Source organism: Zonotrichia albicollis, chromosome 4, assembly GCF_047830755.1.
Source record: "Zonotrichia albicollis isolate bZonAlb1 chromosome 4, bZonAlb1.hap1, whole genome shotgun sequence".
NCBI classification, from domain to species: Eukaryota; Metazoa; Chordata; class Aves; order Passeriformes; family Passerellidae; genus Zonotrichia; species Zonotrichia albicollis.
In genome coordinates this window covers 71523259-71540754 of record NC_133822.1, presented here as the reverse complement: position 1 = coordinate 71540754, position 17496 = coordinate 71523259, and the positions used below count along the sequence as shown (strand labels likewise).

The 17496-nt window shown below is 37.3% G+C and overlaps 1 long non-coding RNA gene across 1 annotated transcript; it reads right to left on the bottom strand.

Moving 5' to 3' along the window:
• Nucleotides 1–7809: 7809 nt before the first annotated feature.
• LOC141728939 (uncharacterized) lies at nt 7810–11840 on the bottom strand. The gene is made up of 3 exons (XR_012580196.1): nt 10123–11840; nt 8067–8134; nt 7810–7972 (listed from the first exon to the last, which is right to left on the bottom strand). It is a non-coding gene; the product is annotated as an uncharacterized LOC141728939 (long non-coding RNA).
• Between the last annotated feature and the right edge of the window lie 5656 nt (nt 11841–17496).

Sequence of the window (17496 nt, the reverse complement as noted above, 5' to 3'; positions counted from 1 at the left end):
CTGGACTCCAGAGCAATTCTAGCACAAGAAAGTTGAGTTTGGGGCAACAGTTTTAGTTTTGCTTCTTTTCAAAAGGCAGTAAAACAAAAATCATATTAAAACCCTGCCCAGTCAAGAACATCCCCATCTAAATTTGAAAATACAGCAGAAGTTGGGCATTTCTCTCATCAATTTGGTTGAAGGACTCAAAACCACGCAATTGTAGAGAAAAATCCTGTAAAACTTATTGTTTTTTGAAATGTCATCTAAAATAAAATAATTTCTTGAAAACCTGAAATCCATTTCCGAAACATGACCTTTTTCTCAGAAAAAATATTAGAATTTTTGTTTAACTTATACTTCCCACAACTAAAAAAAATAAAAATAAAAGTGAGTATATTAGAAGAAAAATAGGGCTCTTTTGTAGAGATAGACAATTTAGTTATAAGTATTTCCTATAAAAACAGAACTATATTATAGTTTTAATGGATTAAGATTATCATAGACAGGAGCCACTCCCCTATTCTGTCCTACACTCCCTGTATTTTATTGTATGAGCACTGTAACAATCACTGTGTTTCATGGCTGAAAATTGGAATATTTTCACTCCCTTTAGGTATATTGTTAAATTTAATATGTTACTATCTTAAACGTGCTTTGAGAATTCCAAGGCAAAGTAGAGAAAGTTAGTGTTGTTAAAAACTATTATCCTAAAACTGAGGCAAGAAAAATCCCCTTATTTGGACTATGTATAAAATCATGCATATATTTGAAGTTTGCTGCAGCAAAAGCAGTAAGGAAAAAAAAAATCATGCCACAAATACAAGAATAAATAATTTGACTTACTATAGAACAATTTTTCTTCTTCTTCACTCTGTCTCCATTTTATGACTTGAAACTCTGTTTAGCTCCTCTAGAATTATTTACTTCTGCATTTGGGGTATTCTGGGTTAAAACCAAAACTATAAACTTGAAATGAAAGTGATTTAATATTTGGGGAAAAATTACAAAAAAAAAAAAAAAAAAAACCCAAAAAAACCCAAAAAAAACCCCAGAATGATTTTCACAGTGTTTGCGGTAAAGGAGCAGCTTTAGGAGGAAAAAGCCAAGAAAGCTGCAGGGATTAAAGAAGATATTTTATAAATTTGAAAGCAGCTGTTCAGCCATATGTGCTTACCTTTTCATTTTTTCTCAGCTAGCACTCTTTACCCTGGATCTGGCTTGTTTTTAATCCAGCGCTGCAACTGCCTGAGTAACCAACACCCTCCCGATCTTCACCGTACAATCAGCAGTAAGGAGGCTTTGCTCTGCTGGGATAAAACACACAAATTCTTCCTTTCCTTTAATTTATTTTAAATCCTGCAGATTCCAGCGCGTTGCAGTATTTCAAGATCATGAATTCCTTGAGCAACTTGGCCATGAACCTCACAGCCTACGGCCATATAACAGTGCAGCCATACATCTGTTTGAGAGCCCAGATTACCATCCAGTAAAGAATATAAATAAAGAATACAAACATGTGATTAACTTTTATCATATGTTTATAACTTTGCTGAAGAGAGGCAGTATAAAGTAAATGTTTACCTGGTTTTTTTTTTTTTCACCTGAGACTGGCAACAGTTCCTGTTCGGGTTTAAATATGATGTCCCTATAAATATAGGCACATGCCTCATCACAGACAGAGCTATGAATAAAATAACCTGAAATGAGAGCCAAATATTCCCAAATGCTCTTGAAATTCCCATTCAGCTCTCAATATCACCTCTTGGAAAAGCTTTGCATGTGCTATCATTTTGCAGCTACCATCCCAGAAGCTGCTAATTTACGTGGTGTGCTGTCAGGTGTGTGTTCTATTATGTCAAGAAGATATTTCTTACATATTAATTTATTTCATACTGAACTTTGGAAAGCCTGCTCATGCTTTTGTCCTTCTGGGTACTTATTAATAGAAAAATGTGACAAATGGCAGAACTACAGCCAAGATAGCATATTTGGAAAAGGAAAATGAATCACTGCACATTCGACAATGGATCATATCAAAACTGTTCTTAGCCTTGCATACTTTACATTCAATGGTCAATCTTTGAACAAACTACTGCCTGAGCTATAGGCTCTCCAACTCATTCATCACAGTATAACTCTACCTTCTGGCTTTCAAGAAAATTACAGAAAATAGAAATGCAATAAACCCAAAAAGCTGGAAACAGAGATGACACCCATGACAACATTAAAAAGAGAATACTGAGGGTGTGCAGCCATCCATTCAACTTACAATTAATGCACCTCAAGATAGATGTCTGCTTTTCTCTAATGCTAAATCCATCAGACAATCCACAAGAAGAGCACAAGGCTTGTAAGAGTCTTAGGCCACAAATAATAGAGACCAGGGATGAAAGAACTAGACAGAGAAAAATTAGAAATACGTTAAATATTTTTATATGAAGCCTAACGTGGAGCAATATTATAGTGCAACTCTTTGTACAATCACAGCACATAACACAAAGACCAAAATCAGGCACATGGCTCTTCTCCCCACAATAAAATAACAAACTTTTGATTCAGACACTGAAGTGACTGGAACCAGATAATCTCTTTACTTTGCAATTTAATGCCCCCTGTAATCAACTCCACACAAATTATCGTGCTTGAAAAAGTTACTTTTCTTCTATTTTTTTTTAAATTTTCCTGCACTTTATACATCCTGATTCTGCCCTTGCCAGAAACAGAACTGCCAAAATATTGTGCCAGATCTTGAGAGTTTTCCAGCCAAACTGCATCCTCAGGATGATTATGTTATTTACTGAGGTTCACTTAATTATCCATATTTTGAAATGCTGAAGCAGCCCTATAGTTGATTTTAGTCCCTCTTAATTTCATTTTAACAAAGTATATAAAAAACTGCCCAGAAATCAAATTACATGCAAAAATTTTATCTCCTTTATGGTCATATATTCTTTTATGGAGTATGAGACATCTCTTATTCTTCTGGTCTTGTATGCAACTGAGGGCTGTTAATCAGAAAAGCTTGTAGAACATCTGTCCTATGTCTACAATCCAACACTCACAAAAAACACCTTTAAAGAGTCTGTAGCACACTTAGGACTCATAGGAAATGAACATAATCACAGCTTAATATGCCCCAAAAAGGTGATTGGAGAAATCAGGAGTACTGAGAGAATAGTGTGACTGCTTCCAGAGCTTAGCAGTGCTCTGGAAGAGTAAAAGGAGATGCTCAGCATCACCTTTGAAAAGTTCTAGTAGCGCAGTAAATATGACATGCTCAAAACCAGAATTTAAAATATGGCTTTTAGCTTTAGCTCTAGAAGCAAGAAACTGCTGTTTTGATAGCAGTCCTTTAAGACTTGCTACTCACAAGGAGTTCTTTGCCATGTTTCATTACACAGTTATAACTCTACTGAAACAATTTCAAGAGTGAGTGTCAAACATCCAAAAACAGTTTTGTAGTGAAGAAGGAAAGGCCAGTGAAGCACAGTTAAGAATGGTCATTTTCCTCTTCCCCCTCCCATTTTCTTCCCATTGCCCAGAACACTGAATATGCATTGGCACAGCTTGGGCATCCTACAGAATAAAATAGAATTTATGGAGATATATGGCCTTTCATATTCAAGGTACCTCAAAGCAGTTTATGGAGCAATGACTTAGATAATGGAGTGACTGTGTTGGCAAACTTGACTCTCATTACATCCTCAGCAATAGATCATGCACAGTCGAGATCTCACATCCCTCAGAAGTGGTAGAAATGTTGGCCAAAATATGGGACACAACCTAAAAAATGAAACAGAACCACAAAGGAGGGCAACATACAGCATCACTTAATTGGTCAAAGTGATCTAATTGCATCTATAATGGAACCTTCCTGTGCTGTTTAAGCTCATATGACATTCTTTTTTTAAAAAATTGCATGTCTTAGAAATCTATTTGCATGATCACAACTACTCAGACAAGGCAATTGTTTTTCAAACTTCAAATAACATGTAACTGCACCATTGGAGACCTTTTTGAGCAGCACTGGAAGAGGTGCACAAAGCAAAGCTGATAGGGCAGCATTATGGGAACTTTTCTGTAAAGTTCCCTTTTCAGAAACTTCTGGGAAGCCAGCAGGGCTGGCAGCATCTCCAAGGTAACTGTAAATAACATGTGAGTCACAGGATTCAAAGAGCAGGAATTAGGGATCTGCATGCACAGACAGAGCTGTGATCCCATTGGGAGCAGAGAAATGTCTGGGATCATGAGCCATTTGGGGCTATGGGATGGTGGAGTTCAGGCTCACGAGAGAAGAGGGACAAAGCCAAACAGGAACATAACCCTGCAATTCAGGAGAGCAAATTGCTTTATTCATGAAGAATAAAGACTGGAAGAATCCCTCATGATATGGTCATGGAGCATCAGAGTTCCAAGAAAAAAGCTGGAGATTCTTCATCTCTGGAGATGTTCACAACTCAACTAAACACAGCCCAGAGCAATCTACTCCAGCTAACTATGTTTTAATCAGGGGAGTTGAATGAGGTCTCCAGAGCTGCCTTCCAAGCTCTGCCACTCTGTGAAATTGTAGCTCATTGAAAGATACAAGGGATCACATTTATGAGATGGTATCTATAAACACTTCAATGATAGAGAGACACACAAAATGGTTTAACAAGTATGTCCACACACACGTTATGTCCAGAATAAAAATAAAGCCCAAAGATAAACATTAACTTCCTCCAGCACTAAATAGTTGCTAAGGGCTAGGTTGGTCTGGTACTCTTTAACTCATGGAAGGTGACTAAAATAATATCTTGGTTCCTCTCTCAGTCATGAGCAGATAATTGCTTCCTTTCTTCCTGAAAAAGTAGGACCTACATTACAATTTCACAAATTTCATCAGTTTTACAGCACTGTTTACCTCCTGCCTCACCCTGCATACCTGGGGAATGGCAGTGCAGTGATGATTCACAGAAGAGGACCCCAGCTCCAGTCAGGGATCTACCTTTAAAGATTTTCCCTGAGGTCTGTGATGAATTTCTACAGGGTGAGAATGTATATGTGACATATTCCTCCCTTTGCTGCCCCCTAAGCTTTTAAGCCCCCGTTCCAATAAGGTTATGCCAAACAAAGTGCACCCTCCAAAGTCTCACATAGAGAAGGACCCAATCCCTATTTCTTGTTTTCCACAGACCAAAACCTAAAATCTGTGTGTGTAGACCCTCCACACACAGATCTGTGGGGCACTGCTGCCCTGCCCACAAATGAGAAAAGATCAAATGAAGAGTAATTCATATTTATAAGGAATCAATTCCAGGAAGAAATTGAACCAAGAAGCTTTGGGCTCAAAGTAGTGTGGCTTCCTGCTGAGATAAGAAGAAATGACTTTGTCTCTCCCCAACTAACTAGGTGTCACGGGTGATGTTCCTGCTTTAATGCCTGCCTTACACATGGTGCCTGATAACTTCAGGGATAAGGGGATGGAAATATATGTCACAAAACACTACCAGCATGTGAGTGGGATATGCATAAATGAGTGGATGTGAATGGCTCCTTTTTTCTAGGCCAACAGGCTTTCTGACGTTTCTTCATTATGTCTGAGAGTAATCTTCAAACATGCAAGTCTTCCCTTGAAGAATACATTAGCAAAAGAAGGGTGTAAAAGGTTCTGTGTCATTAAGAAGGCTTCTGTGTCATTAAAAGGTTCTGTGTCATTAAGAGGGCTTGACTTTAGGTGCAGCTTATGCTGCCTCTGAGAGAGAGAGTAAATAAATACAAGTGCTGATTTTAAAATTAGTGTTCTGCTATACAGACCACAGGTGATTAGTGCAAAATGCAAGGATTTGTGTGTTGGTAAAAATATCTCCTCATCAGTTTGACCATAGATAATAAGATGGAAAAATACTATTAACCTAGGGTTCATTTTGTGCGTATCTTCCTCAGCAGAAGCCTAACGTGAAGAGAAGGCTTATTTCTAGAAGAGCTGGCACATCTTTGATCACAGAGCATCAAGTTGGATCTCGTTTGAATTGGTTAGATCCACTTTGGATCCAGTCTGACGTCTAAAACAAGCAGTCTGAGAAGCCTTTGGCTTTCCCCCATCACTGCTACGGACAAATGACCAGTGCTGACCTTGTGTTGAATTCACCTGAGCTGAGACAACTGAGACTAAAGGAGACAATATCACAGTCCTCACCCTATTTCTTTCCTCTTAAGAATTTCCATATGTTTTCAACACAAAATTCAATATTTGGTGCCCAAAACCCGCTGTAATTTGGACCTTTCTTTCCATAATTCTGTATGTTCAGTTCCATGTATTTGTAGATAATTGGGGATTGCTCCAGCCATAACTGAGACTCAAAGGAGACAACATCACAGTCCTCATCCTATTTCTTTCCTCTTAATAATTTCCATATGTTTTCAACACAAAATTCAATATTTGGTGCCCAAACAATGCTGTAATTTGGACTTTTTTTTCTTTCCATAATTCTGTATGCTCAGTTCCATATACTTGAAGATAATTGTGGGTTGCTACAGCCATCATATTCAGGATGAGAGGAAAAATCCCATCTCTCCTATCAGAATATTTATAGCTGCCATATTACTTATGGTTATAACTGCATTATACCAGTTATTACAATATTAACATATTTATAGGCCATTTGCTACTTAAATGCTAATAAAACAAAACCAGAAAATTTAAGAATGGTAAAATACCCAATTTTAATTTTTTTAAATCTTTGATATAGAGTTTTTTTAGTAAATACAGCAAATGCTTCTAATTATATTTTAACAAGCAGTTAGGAAGAGGTATGCCTCCTATTGGATCCTAAGTGACTAAAAATGACCTACTTTAATTTTATTCATTATCTCTAACTGTTATTAGAACCTGTATTTGACATATGTGAATATTATTTGATCTTTTCAAACCACATTCATTCTCATTAAGAAAGCCCCAAGACATTTTCTTTCAGAATATTTTTCAAATATTCTGAGATTTTGCTTGTTATGTGAAATGTGACAGCACTTTCAAGTTCTTTATTATAGTTTTTTTCCACTGCAAGAACCAATTATCCTTTCCCAGTACTAGTGTCTAGTTTTGAACTCAATATTTAAGCAATTAGTAGCTGTATCTGTAAATTAATACATCTATATTGCTAATGTAGTTTTAATCATACAAAATGAGTAAGAACAGCCTTTTCCAATGTTACTAAATGTAAAGAAATGTTTATTTAAGTTAAAATGAAATTAAACTAGGAGAGGACAAGCAATGGATATAACTTTTTATGGCACTTGAGCTTTTCTTTCTCTGAAGAAGACTACTTAAAAGAACACTACCTTTTTTCCAAGAGAGTTGCTTGTTTTGCAGAAATTGAACTTATTTTCACACTTTTGCATACAGTAACTGCTGACTGTATAGACAACTTCATGACAAACTCAAATCCATTAAAGTATTTGAACTTATAATACAAAAAAACTTCATTTAAAGTTAGGAATATGCTGAGTGCTCTGCTAAAATGTTTCAAGTCAGAAATTATATTTAGCTGTAATTAAGTATCAGGGCTATGAGTTATTATGAATACACAGTGATTGATAGAGATTTTACTGTTTGTTATAAAGCTCCCTTTTTGGGAAGTATCTGTGATATTTCACTAGATCAGAGAAATGAATCTTGATATGTACAGATGCATCAGATTTCAAAATACATTTCATCAGTAATCTACACAAAATAGCTCTTCTGGCAAATGAAAACTAATTTCTTCATTTTGTTTTCTTATCTTGCCTGCAGAAAATGAGTAATAACAAAACTGCACTACACAGATTTGAGTTCATTATTACCTTCTTATGTTAATCACCAATTAACGTTTTCTTTCTCTCATGAATAAAAATTCTATAAATATTTTAGGTCCACTTGCTGATGTGCTGATGGATGGGTTTATCTGACCTGCAGATGGCTGCTGTTACATCCTATTCATGCTGATAGTCTCAGAGTGTCTATCCAGAAATGCTGGAGAGGAAAATAGAAAAGTTGAGAATGAAGAGAAAAACTACTAAAATTGCATTGAGTCTGCTATTCAGTTCAAATTTTGTGTAATACTCACGTCATTATATTTCTTTTCCTGATGTGGAGAGATTATTCTAATGCTGCACTTACAGCCAAGTGAACAAGCTGATGAGAAAAAAATGGAGAGTTGGCTTAATATTTGACTATTGCAGCTAGAATTGCCTTAACTCATCTTCGCTAGATTGGTGGGAAAAGATAAATGCAGAAATTAGCTCAGGTAAAGCTTTTCCTAGCAGTTTGAAATACCTAAATGTGGGAACATTGAGAAAGGACAGGAGGTCTGAGTGCTTGGCAGCCTGAATTCAGGCTGAAAGAAGCAAGGCATGGAGAGAACAGAGCAAAATCTGTGCTTTGAATTTCTGACTTTCCTTGTCAACTCAGAGATCTCACTGCCCAGCTCCTGCTGTCATTAAAACACAGACATTAGCAAGGCTTTATCTCAAACCAGCTCAAACAATGGTTTTAAACACGAGAAAACAAGGCTTATTTTCTTAATCTTGTTCTTAGAAACAGTTGAACTCTTTTATCCCATTCAGCCTGAGGCAGACATTCGACCCAGAAAATTTCAGCCAAAGCTTTCTGGAGTCTGGGAAAGTTGCAAACACCAGAACAGGTGTCTTACACTACAAAGCAATGGTTAAGCAATTACAGGCAATGATGTTCCATCCAAGATGTTCCACTTAGGCCACTCATGCATGGACAAAAATATAAACATTTTGTAGCTTTCATTGCAAGGGGAGCTGCATAAAACTGAACCAACAAGGTTGAGCCAGAATTAGTCTGGGATACAAGCACTTAACACAATGAAGAAACAGAAAACATGCTTAAATTCAAGTTATCCTCCAGCTTTTAGCTGTGCATGAACCATGAACCAAGGCATGTGAAGATTAACTTCTAATTTAAATTATCCCCAGTGACAATTTAGGACTCAGTGCAGGCCAGAGAGAAATGGGATAAATCCTTTGGTTAATCTATAACAAGCTCCATTCTATCATGAATTACATATCAGCTACAACTGATACAAGATGGGAAAGTACTGCAGCATTGGCACCTCCTGAATTCCTTCTAATGCTCAATACTCTTATTTGCTTTTCTTTTTTTTCCACTCAAAGGATATTTTCACAATCTTTGTTGGCAACAAATTAAGTTTGCTTGCACTGGTAAAATTCTGGTTAACTGCAAGAATCTTAATATTTTTATATTCTGTTACTTACCCCACCTCAGAGAGTGTAAAGATATTTTCCAGGGTGTAGTGTGAAATCTATTACTTCTACTTATATGATTAAAATTCCAAACTGTGTTCGAAACAGATGCAAAAGTGAAAAAAGAAAAAGAACATATTAAACTTCTTGTATACAGATGCTACTACACTTTAAAAAAAAAGTACTACATGCAAAAGCTTTACAAAAATTCTAGTAAACTGGATTTTTTTTTTTTTTTTAATATTGGAAGCATTTCACTCTTCCTTTAAATGTAGATCTTGGCTATGGGAATTCTGATTTCTTCATCACTTATGTACAAAGTTAATAACTTTAGCTGCACTAAGAAAGCACCTTCAAAGGCAGAAAGCCTATGGATTTTTTAAGGAGCTTAATCTCCACTGAAAATTCTTTTCTCAGCCTGATACTTTGCACCCAGATCATATTTGTTTCACATGGGCTTTCTAACATTTTCTGCTCTTTCAGAAAATGCATCTATGATCAGTAGAAATATGATTCTTCAGGTAGTTCTGGATTTGCTCCATGGAGAAGTGATGCCACTGGATAGGTGAGGTGACATATTCCTCACAGAATCAGTGGGGCTGGAAAAGATTTCTGGGATCACCTCTGAGCCAAACTATGACCCAACAGCTCCATGCCAACCAGATCACATCCTGGAGCCTTAATTTTGCTTCTGTTTTAAATCATGTACGTAGCTACCACAGCATAATTTGGCACTAAGGAAGTCATTGATCACTTGGATAAAGCCTGGAAGAGAGAAAGCTTTTTTTTTTTTTTTTAAATGGATACCATTACTGCCAGGATAGGATTCTATAGGTACAAATTAGCTAAATGGGGTTAGCAGGCTACTTGATTTTTTAACATCTGGGGTACCTGCTCATCCTTTGCGCCATTTTCTTCAGATCAGAACGTGAATTCTTCAGCCAGAACTTCACATCTTGGTTACTCTTCCAGAATAGAACTCTGCTTCTGTAAATTGCTAAGAAATAGCTGACTGCCTGCTGAGACTCAAGACATTATTCAACAGCTTTGAGAAAAGCATGACCAACCCTCCCAGAACTGCAGAGAAGTGGAAGCAAAGGAGACAGAGGGGTGAAGATGATGCTGTGGGGTGAAGATGAGCCTGTGACTGATGCTGCTGAGGAAGGCTGAGCCAAGTGGCCACTGGAGCCACCTCTTGGTGCTGCAGGACTTGGTCTCTGCACTGAATTTGATTACAGAAGCTCCAGAATCTCCTTTAGCAGGTCTGATCTCAGCAGAAAGGTGAGGCACCCTTTTCTCAATGAGTCTCTCCATCTCCTGATGAAGAGCTGCCTGCAGGAGAGCCTGGAGAGCTCATCCGTGCTGAGAGCTTTGGGGCTGATGGCAGTGAGTATGAAAGTGAAAAATGTGTTTCTTAAGGAAGGCAGCCACTCTGAATAACACTGAGAGTTCTTTACCTCCTATTCAAATCATGATGATCATATTTTTAAAAATTACATCAACTTTTAAGCATCATTCATGTCTACCTTCTGTTAATTAAAATGTTCTCTGCCTAGTCCATATACATGCAAAACTGCAGTTTGCAGTTTGACAGGATATTATTGAACAGAATGTGAATTGGTTTAAAAGTAACCAGATTTGAAGCATCCATCAGTCAGTAACAGTGCACTCATAGGTCACTGGAGCTGTCAATTTCAATCAACTCTGTAATTAAATACATCACCAATATAGATTTTGTGTAAGAATGTCACTTGTTCTTCACATGTCTGCTACTAGGACAAATCACACTTCAGTGTCTTTGAATGTGCCTTCCAAATTCAGTTTTTTAAAACAGCATAGCATATCCATCCATCTCAATCCAATTTGCTGAATGGAAATTTGTTTAACTAATACATAGTCTAAACACCGAATTAAAAAACAATATGTGTGTTTCGTTTTCTGCCTAAATGAATGCTGCAATGCTACAGTAGATATTTTATTGCTTCTCTTAAAACTCTTCTGCCGGTATTTGTTACGCAGAATAGAAAGAAAGAGCAGTATGTCACAGAAAGAGAAAAATTATTCACATCATCTGTAATTAAAATTGCTTTGCTTCATGTTCAAAAATAAAAGAGCAGAATTTTCAGACATGGAGAAATAAATCATTAATTTTAATTTTGCTAGGGATAGAAATACCAGGCACTCTCAAATGAAGAAAAAAAAGAAGGGAAAAAAAGAGAAAAACCCATTTAGTGCTGTTGAGTGTCAGATTCTTCTATTATACTTGCCACTAGATTGGAAAAGTCTGAAACAAAGCTGAATTACCAAATATATATTGCCTGCCATTTGATTTAATCTTCAAATAAGCTCCAGGAAGCAGGTCCCTGGACAGTTAATCTTTAGTTTTGTAGCCCATGCACATTTTCAATAAGGTTACCAGGGAATTAGGCCCGGTAGGGAGGGGAAAGGCATATTGTCTTATTCTAAAGACAACTGTCGAGATCCTGCTAGCAAATTATAACTCCCTTAATATAAAGAAAACTTTATTAGCCAGGTCCCTGCTGCAGTGAAACAGTAGGCACTCCGGAGGGGAATGTTCTGCATGTTTTCTCCCTGGAATCAGATACTTGTCCAGTTTAAAACACATAAATTCTAAATATTACAGGTGTAAGAGCCTTTAAGGTGCAGTTCTGCAGCCCAGACAGTGCTAAGGAGGCTGCAGCAGGGGATTTTAAAGGGAATGCTGATGGATTTACCACATGCAATAGTGAGCTTAGGGAGGGCTGGTTTGTTTCCCTCTTTAAGCAGCAGTGCACAGCTTTGTGGGACATTGGATCCCTTAATGACTGCACCTAGGGCCAAGAGGAAGCTCTAGAAAAAGGGAAATACATAAATAAACCCAGGATTTATTTCCTGTGTTGTGCAGTCCCCAGGGTATGAGTGAAAACCTGCAGCAATGAAACACTTTGGAACTCTTGAGAATATTTAGGTCTACATCCCCAACTAAAAAACATATGATACAAGCAAATTTTAAAATAAAGACACTAAAAAGTCATGCAGCACAAGGCATCACAGTAAAAATCCAGTTAAAATATCCCAATGCACATGTCCTGTGAGGGAAACATATATGTCCATATTCTTCTCTCCACATTTCGTCTCTGCGCAATCTCATACGAAAACAAACAGAACAGTGGAAAAGTAATAATAAACAAAGGAAGAGGAAATGGAATTAATATATTTTGAACAATGGTAGTTTCAGGAAAATCTAGAGGAAGGCTGATAAGACAATTTTTTAATGAGACTTGGAGACATACAGAAGATACTAGACAGAATTGCATCAGAGTGGAAGTTCAATAGCTAATTTGCAAGAGTAATTGTGGCATTGGTTCTTCAAACAACTGAAAAAACCTTTCTATCAAATTAAGGTTCAGGTAAACATGTGTCTCATTAAATGCTGCAGTAGCTTATAGTTTATTTGCATTTTCTAAATTGTCATGGTAAAAAAAGCAAACAAACAAAAAAAAGACACAAATGAACATTAAGAAATATAAAGAAAATGTACTTTGAACACAGGGAAAATTCAGGGAAATACAATAAATAGAATTTAATGGGTGAAAGAAAACTTAATCCAGCTCATAAATCAACATAAACTGGTACTTTTTTTTCACTAAATATTCTCACTGTTGCACCATTGGCAGTGTTCAGGCTGTGGTTTCTGCCTGCAGTCTCCTTTTATCTGCAAACTTGATGATTATACTTTTTTACAATCCCATCAAAAATACCACCGTGCTTTTCCCAGAGCAATGAAATTATTCATCACAATTTCAGATGACTTCTCTCTCACATTGAGGACAGCTGGGACAGTGCCTCCCTCTCATCCTCACTGCCCTCTTACCTGCTTTTGAGGCAGTGGTTTTGAAACTATTCTCTTTTGGCCTCAGTGACCCTCTTCTTTTGCACTCCCCTTCCTGGAGTTTTCTAATCATCCCTGCAGTGCACTCCCTGGAAAACCCTCCTCATCCTCTCCCAGTGTCCTACTGGGGTTTTTTTCTCCTGCCCACTTTTCATCTCTGGGTAATCTCATATGCAAACAAGAGCTCAGTGCAATGTGACACTGACCTCTAATCAATACCTGAGACAAGCCTCCATCCTCTCACGGGCTGCAAGCTGCACCTCTCCCTCTTTCTTCTCTGCTCAGGCTAGAAAGGGTACACAAGAAAGGAGGAAGATGTGCATTTCAAAACGTGGCAAGGATGAAGATGGGCCTCAAAGGAGTGCCTTATTATCATCTGTAAAGCCACCTCCTCATTCATCTTCCTGGTCTTAAAATTCACTTGTGTGATGCCCACAGAGCCTGATAAGTGCTGGGTCCCAGCTGTCCTGGAACTGCTAGTATCTCCACTGCTCCTGAATTCAACCATTAAATATATATATATATATATATTTTTTTTTTTTTTAATTTTTAATGCTTTTAGTGCAAAATCCCTAGGGCAGGAACCATTTTTATGTTTGTACAGAGATAAGCAAAGTGAAATACCAGATTCTGCCTCCATCATAGAGGGACTATGGTGCCAGAAAATGTTGATAACCCAACCCAAGCCACAAAGAATTTGTGCTTGCTGTGAAAAGATGTATGGAACTGGGAGAACAAACAGCCTTGACTCTGAGAATGTGCCAGTGCCTCTGAAATGAATTTTTCCTTAAAAAAGACACGTGTCTTCAAGATCTGACATTTGGGGCAAAGGGCCATTGCAAGAATAAAGGCAAATTAAAATACTACGAGCTGATCTACTCCAAGGAGTAGATTATCATGGTCCTTGTGGACATATTACCCAAGCCCACCTTCGTATGGCCCCAAAGACTTAATTTTCTTCCATCCTCAGACATGTTAAAGTATATTATTCTGCCTCAGTGCCCCAGAGCAAAATGTGCAGGATTCAGACCATAGTAAATAGATTACTGGGGAGAGGAATTTAAAAATCTATGTGACCAAATCATGAGAACCTAATCACTCTACAACCCAACCAGAGAAATTTGAATAGTGTTTCAGGCACATTAACCTCAAATAGCTGATCTGAGCTTTTTTTTTCTCTTTTTTTTGGTCATCAGTAACAGGTGATAACTCAATTGCAATTTCTTGTGAATTACATTACACATTTCAACATATTTGAAGGAATCCTTCCATCAAAATTATAACTCAACATCTAAATATGGGGTAAAAGAAGGTAAGAGAGGACAAGACACGCAAATTTTTTCTGGTGCTTTGTTTATTTTTAGGCACTAGATAGATTTTACAGGGATTGATTAAGGTCACTGATAGATAAGGGAAATTTACAGTAGAGCAGGCCTGTAACATGTTTAACATCCAGTATAGAATCTATAGGGGAAAAGATGGGAATAATGCAAGAAACCCTGCTATTAAATAAGTACTCTACAGAAAAACTGCCACTGCTGTCAGTGAAAGAAACCCTGCTGCACTTTTAATTTCAATTCTACGCATAATTCTGATTTCTATGATGTCATACAAGTAACGTAGCAATGGTACACCATGGGACCACCTCCATGGACATTTGCAATTCTTAATGATGATAAAGACACAGAAAAAAAATTTACCATGATATGTACCAAAGAGTGGGATATTCTTTGGACAGGTGGCTCAACACAAAAAAAGAAATTTGGAGAGAAGCAGAATCAGGAGGTTCTTTAAAAAAGTTTGGTTTGAAGCTTGTAATTTCAATTTTTTTAATCTCTTTTGATTCTGGATCAATAACAACATACTGGTGAGCCAGATACTGATGATTCTTGCGCAATCACTAAGTTTTTGCAAGGGTTTCAAGGTACTTTTGTTTCAGGAAGTACCAAAAATGATAGATTTCTAAAGGCAAAGTTTCAACATCCTGCCAGATAAGAGAGACCCTGTAGGTTCCAGCTCTGGTTCACATTCCTCTTCCTATTATGTCTTCTATGCAGTCAGAACAAGAGGTCTCATTTATTTTATTCCACTTAAGTAAAAAATTTATGAGGGAAATTAATTTTGTGTTAGGGTTATGTTCTGCTCCTATAAAACTCAAATCCTTTAGTCTAATCTTGACTTTTTAAATCATAGATGATGGTTAACAATCCAAAGTCTAATACATCTTGACACAAGACATTGCTTCAAATCCAAAAGTTTCAATGGTCCATTCTGAAACTAAAATGCTTTTTCCCCCCATAATATCTCTGCAGATTTTCTATATTCCCACAGAACATTTCAACGCTGACAATTTAAAATTTTTGATCAGATCTGGTCTGTGGTGAAGGATTATTTTATACTCCTCCACTAAGAAATTGGGAGTTTACACCTTGGGGAGACAATGACCTGCCCTGAACATGTTCAACTTCTCAGTATTGCAAAAAGCCTTCTTAATGAAATGTTCTAGATAATTTATCCCTAGTAAGGTAGCAAATTTTCCTTGCGAATGTCATCTTGAGCATTACAGTGCTTAGCCATTCTCTTCCAATATCACGCTGCGATAAATAAAACGGGCAATGAAACTTCCTATGACTCTCAAAGGTGAAATTCAGCCTTAGATTGGCAACCACAATAAATATCCATGACTCTTGGATCTGGTTAACTGACCAGCCAAACAGGAAAGTGCAGGAGTGTCAATCCTCCATAGTGAGGATGACCTGAGCAGATGGACTGCTGGGAGACCACACACTACAGATATTTAATGCAAGCTTCCAGCACAATAAACAATGTTCACTTTTTACTGAGATAGACATGGGTTTAAATAAAATCTTAAAAAAATCGTAGATTAGGGATTTCACCTGAAAAAATTTCTGACCTGACAGTGATGGCAAAAGGCTTATAGTATATACCACAGAAGAAATATTGTTTTTCCTCTCTCTCCCTAACAGACATTTCAAGAATCAAGGATGCCAAATGACACAAAAGATACTTTGTGTTCTTGACCCCAATGGTGATGTCTCCTCTGTGAACACTTCCTTTCAGGAAAGTTTGACATTCTATAATTCTGAAAGGGAAGTATTTTACTCTAGTAATACCCAAATGTAAATAACTCAGGGCAAATATGAACTTTGTGGAAAGAAAAAAAATTAAAATTGTCTTGCAAATTGCCTTGCCTCCAAGAAAGAAGGAGGGTGTGAAGTAATGGGACCGGGGGAATGGCTTCAAAATGAAAGAGGGCAGGTTTAGATCAGTTACTAGGAAAAAATTCTTTACTGTGAGGGTTTTGAGGCTGGAAAAAGCTGCCTAGAGAAGTTGTAGATGTCCCATTCCTGGAAGTGCTCAAGGCCAGGTTGGATGGAACTCTGAGCAACCTGAGCTGGTTGAAGGGGGGTTTGAGCTGATTGATCTTTAAGGTCTCTTCCAACCCAATAATTCTACAATTCTATGATTCCATGAAATGCACTTGGAAGCAACTTAGCAACTTAGCAAATCAGACAACAAAAGGAGCACAGCTTATCACACCTTTCACCAAAGCACAGAGAGAGGAAGAGAAGCAGAATAAAGGGTGGTGAACAAGCAAGATTTAGAAAGAGAATGTAAACAGTTCCTCCTACCTCAGGTGTTCCTCCCCAAGTCATGCCTGGGACGTGCTCCTCTTCCTCGAGATCCTCTGCCAAGAAGCAGCGCTGGAAGAGAGGATGTGCTGATGAGTAGAGCTGGCATGGATCTGGTTCCCAGCAGGTCTCCTGAGGGCCTGCAGTTCTACTTTCCCAAAAGGAAAACCTGCCTCCCTGAAGTAACAGGACAGAAGGAAAATTAGGTCAAATCCAAGATCTTCTTAAAAAAATAATTCGACCCCAAAATCTTCTAAGGAAAAATAAAAGATAAAAAAAACGCAGAAGAACCATTTAGCAAGGAATCTGTTGCAAAGTTCCATTTTTTACTATTTATTGGCCATATTAAGGAAAAAAAATTAGGAATTTAAAAAAAGTCAAAGTATGACATATTACGACATTCTCAAAAGACCCAATTTGATTTAGGCATTAAAATCCCATTTTTAATAGAAACTGAGAAATGGACTCAGCTAGACCTTCTCAAAGAAATCTTTGCTTCATTTTTTAACAGCATGAGGATAAATTAGAAGCTTATGAGAAGCAAGACTAATGTGAAATAAACATTTTTTTTTGTTTAGTCACGGCAGGAATCAGAGGACTGAAAAATTCATAAAAGGATTTCTGTGCTCAAAATGGGTATATTCCTTGTTCATTGGGGGTCTCATTTTAACTTGTAAAAATGCTGTGGGTTTCATTAATAAAACTATAAAAAGAACAAGG